The following is a 4397-nucleotide window of genomic DNA, read 5'->3' as shown; positions in this document are numbered from 1 at the left end:
ACCAAGGGCAGGGCAGGGGTGCAAGTGAATGCCGAGCTCCCGGGCGGCGGGGCCACACCCTCACCAGACAAAGCTGCCGTCTGCCCAGCAGGACAGTAGCAGGACCGAGAGGGAGGGGCAGCAGCGTGAGGGGCTGGGCCCATTGTGCACAGAGAAAACCCTCAAGTTCTAATTGACTTTGCAGAACAAACTGGCTCTGTCGCCAAGAGAAGCGTGATGCCATTAAGTGTCTCTGGGGAATGGCTTCTATTGTCCCCTCGAGCCCCAGCGGCCCTCCAGGCAGACAGTGGCGGGGGGTGGAGGGGCTCTGTGGCCAGCACTGCAGGCGCCATGGAGACCATGTGTACCCGCCCATGGGGGAACGCTGGTGCAGATGGGCTGGGAGGGCTGCCGAGCCCACGGTCCCCCACATCTGGCGCCTGCACCCCGGCCCCAGTGACTCGCTGGCGGTGCCTGGTGCCGCGTGGGGAGGCCATGCGCCGGGCCAGCAGTGTGGTCACCGGGTCGGGCGTCAGGCCTGGTGTCCACATGTCAGTCCAGGCAGGAACAGGAGCAGGGGACAGGGGTGCCTTTGACAGCCCAGGACACACGGGGGGGGTGGGGTGTGTGCTGTGTGCAGAGTGAGCTCACCCAGCAGGGCCAGAGGGCACAGCAGCAGTCCGCGCTGACCCGGGCCGCTTCTTTGCACATCGTCCACCTTCTCCCGTGCTTGGTCCTGAGCCACAGGGCGCCCGTGGCCACACGATGTCCCCAGGCCTGCGGCCACTGGGATGGCTCAGGGGTCCCGAGGAGCGGCACTCAGGTGTTGCCCTGGTCACCCAGCCCCGCATCATGGGCAGTTTAGGGTGTGGGGCCGGCCTCTCAGATCTCAGCCCAAGGGCCTGGACACACCCCCATACACAGCACGTCGGTCCAGGCGGTTTCGTTTGCTATGTCCCGTTGTCCGATCGTGATTTCTGGACACCATTATAACCTTACGGGACCATGGCGAATATGCAGGTGGATGTTGGCCGAATGGACATTATGCGGAGCATGACTGTATACAAAACACACACACAAACATACACACATTCAGAATACATACACACACACACACACCAACATTTACAAACATACACACAAATACATGTACACACTCAAACATAGACATACACACACAAACATACCCACATTTACACATACACACAGACATGTACGAACACACACATGCACACACATTGTACTGTCGGTAAGTATTGTAAGTCATTCCTTTGTCAAACGAGGGCTTCATGCTGACTCCATAATTAACGCAACAAAAGGCAGAGATTCAAAGGCCTGCAGTTATTCCTTCCAGGCCCAGCCACGGTGGTGGGTGCCCACGGTGGCTCGTTCTCTGCACCTGTCCCTGTGCCTGGCTCCCTCTTCCTAAGTGGGGCCAGTGCAAGCCCTGCCAGTCCTGCTCCAGATTCATGGGTCAAAACCCGGGAGACGTGATTGTGCCAAGCCTCTGCGCCTGTTGTCCTAGCGGCTTCCTGCCTTCACCGGGGAGTGGGGTCGGCCGCCCTCTGGACTCAGGTCTGCCTGGGCGCTGTGGGATGGTGCCCGCGGTGGTGTGGTGGGTGGCTCTGGGAGGCCGAGTGCCAGGACCCGCTAACTGTGGGTGCCAGAGCCGCGTCTAAGCTGATGGCAGAGGTCTTTCATCCCTGGGAGTCCGGGAAGGAGCAAAGCGGCGCTGGGAATGGACTCCCCCACCCCCACCTCTGCATTCGGAATAGGGGAAAAGCCGAGCACCGCCTCCTGGTTGGGCCCCGCTGTTCTCGGGGTGCCCGGTTCCTGGAACAGCCCAGGTGACTCCATCCTCTCTTCCGTGTCCAGGGACAAAGCGCATCCTGGACCAGGTGCCTGCGGGGGTGTGGGTGGTGCTGCTGGCGCCACACCTGTCGGGGAGAGGCACCACCCAGGGAGGGCACAGGAGGGGGAGGCAGGACCCTTGACCAGCAGCTTCAGGTGCGAGGAAAGAGCGAATTGGACAGACTCCAGCTTGCAGGCCCTGCCTACCCTCTCCCCTCAAGTCCCTACTCCCCCACTGCTCCCTGCTTCAGGCTCTTGGCACACGCGGGTGGGAGCGGCGGCGGGGGCGGGATGATCCCGGAAGGGACGATCCGGGGAGGGGGCAGGGCCCTAGGAGTGGCCCTGGGAGAGGGCGGGGTCCTGGGGTGGGGTGGGGTCTCGGGAAAGGGGATGGGCCTTAGCAGGGGCTGGCTGGCGGGCGGGGGAGGGCGGGCCTTTAAGGAGAGGTCCCTGCCCGCAGGTGAGGGCCTGAGGACCCCTCTGGTCTCCCAGGCGGGGTGGGTGCCTCCCCATCTTTCCTGCTCCGAGCGGAGGCCCGACCCGCGCTCTATTGTAGAAGCAGAGAGAGCTTTGTCCTCTCGTCCAGTTGCTCACGGAGGCTGTTTCCCCAAGGTTTGTTCCGGGACAGTTTGTATTTGCAGCTGTTGCCGATGGCGACCGGCTGTTGGGGGAAAACAGCTCCTTTGCCCGCGAGCTCCTGCCGGCGGGGCGAGGGCCGCGGGGGAGGGGTGGCTCCGTGTTCCGTTCTCTTGTTAACAAGGAAGGCTCACATACCGCGGTGGGGGCCCTGGTTTGGGGGCTCGGGGGGGGTCTGTGTGTGCCGGGCCAGTACCTCCCCTCACCCCAGGTATTTAGCTTTTCCTTTCCACGTCCCGCCGCGCCCCCCCCATGACTGCAACCCCACATTCCAGGAGCCCTTGTAGGAACCTGGAAGCGAGGGCATGTGGCCTCTGAGGGCTTGAGGGCCGGGTAGGGGGGGCCTCTTGGAGGCCAGGAGGGAAGTCGGATCCGCCGAGAAGGAGCAGCGGGAAGTGGACGCCCAGGGTTGTGAGGTGGGGACAGGTTGAGGCAGATACAGAGGCACTTGAGCGTCTTTGAAAAAAACACAAGAGGTGAGCGTGCCTCTGCACGCCCATACGTGCATGCGTGCACTGTGTGTGCGCGCACGTGTGCATGTGTGTATGCATGCTTATGTACATCTGTGCATGCGTGTGTGCACGTGCGCATTTGCTTTTAGACTACATCCTGTACCACGTGGTTCACTTTCCCGCTCAGTGCGTGGGGACCTCCCTCGCCTCACTGCACCCTAGGTTTGGTGGCCTCTGCTCGCGGTCACCGCATGGACCAGGCACGCAGAGACCATAATTTGCCTGAGTAACTGTCTGTGGTCAGCTGGGCTGTTGACAGCCCCCTCCTTACATAGACCCTGGGGGCAGTGAGCATCTGTCGCTGAATTCTTGGGCCGGAACGTACTTCCTTTGGGACCGTTATGGAGAGTTTAACAATCCAGACGGGACATTTTCATCTGTGGAGGAGGAAACCAGGGCTCGTCCCAGCTGAGTCACCTCCATGGAGGCGTCCTGGAGACAAGGCGCCCCAAAGCGGGTCCCCGGTGCTGTGAAGGGGCTGAGACAAAGGGGCAGGAGGCAGGGGTGCCCGTCCTGACGTTATGGCAGCTGGGGAGCCAGGGCCCCGAGGGCTTATGGGGAGCCCCTGGGGGCCCCGGAGAAGGGAGGGACCACCCCCGACGTGTCTAACGCAGGCAGTATCCCCAGCGCCGGGCCAGGTGCAGAGACGCGGAAGCCACGTCTCCTCAGCCCCCTCTGAGGTTGCAGGTGTCACTGCTATTATGGGGACAGGCAAGGCCCAGGGCCGCATAGCCTTGCCCTCACGGCCTCCGGGCTTGTTGAGCAGTTGGGCTGGCACCGGGATCTCTGCTCCTCCCGCCGGCAGGATACTGCGAATTCTGACGGGGCTGCAGTCAGATTTCCGGGGTGGGATGAGCCCAGACCCAGGCGGGCAGAGCCGGGGTCTGTGTCGACGGGGACGACACGCCCTGGGGCTGCGGGAGCAGCCTGAGCACCCCGTGGCTTTGTCGCTGTGATGGGAGGGCGCGAGGAGGCCGTCTTCCCTAGCTGGGGCGTCTGGGGAGCCGCGAGTGTCTGCTTTACAAACCGGGTGGGTGCGCCCCTTGCCCCAGGCCGACCCACGCACGGCACCGCGGCATCCGGCGTTCAGCCCGCCCCAGGAGGCGGAGTCCGTCCGCGACGCCCACAGCCCGGTCCCACGGCCCACCCACGTGCGGCCACAAACACAAAGTACACATGAGGCCCGTGTGGGAGCGGCGTCCCGGGCGGCTGGGGCACCGGCGCTGCGCTGGGCGCGGGAAACATGGCCCGGGCCGAAGACGCTGCGCTGCCAGACCCTCACGCACCAATTCACACCGAGCCGCGGGCGGCTCCTCCGCGCGCTCCCGGCGTCTCAGGCCTTGGCTGAGTTCTGGTGCCAGGTTGCCGGTGCAGTTGTGGGGGCTGCGGACAGGGGCAGATTCCCTACGGGGGGGGGGG

General features: G+C 63.7%; 1 protein-coding gene across 1 annotated transcript in view; it reads left to right on the top strand.

The window, feature by feature from the left end:
• Nucleotides 1–4397, top strand: part of TPPP (tubulin polymerization promoting protein) — a 15918-nt gene that overhangs the window by 10335 nt on the left and 1186 nt on the right. The window lies entirely within an intron of this gene.

The sequence above is a fragment of the Trichechus manatus genome, unplaced genomic scaffold (genome assembly GCF_000243295.1).
Source record: "Trichechus manatus latirostris isolate Lorelei unplaced genomic scaffold, TriManLat1.0 scaffold00072, whole genome shotgun sequence".
NCBI classification, from domain to species: Eukaryota; Metazoa; Chordata; class Mammalia; order Sirenia; family Trichechidae; genus Trichechus; species Trichechus manatus.
This window is presented reverse-complemented; position numbering and strand designations above follow the sequence as displayed.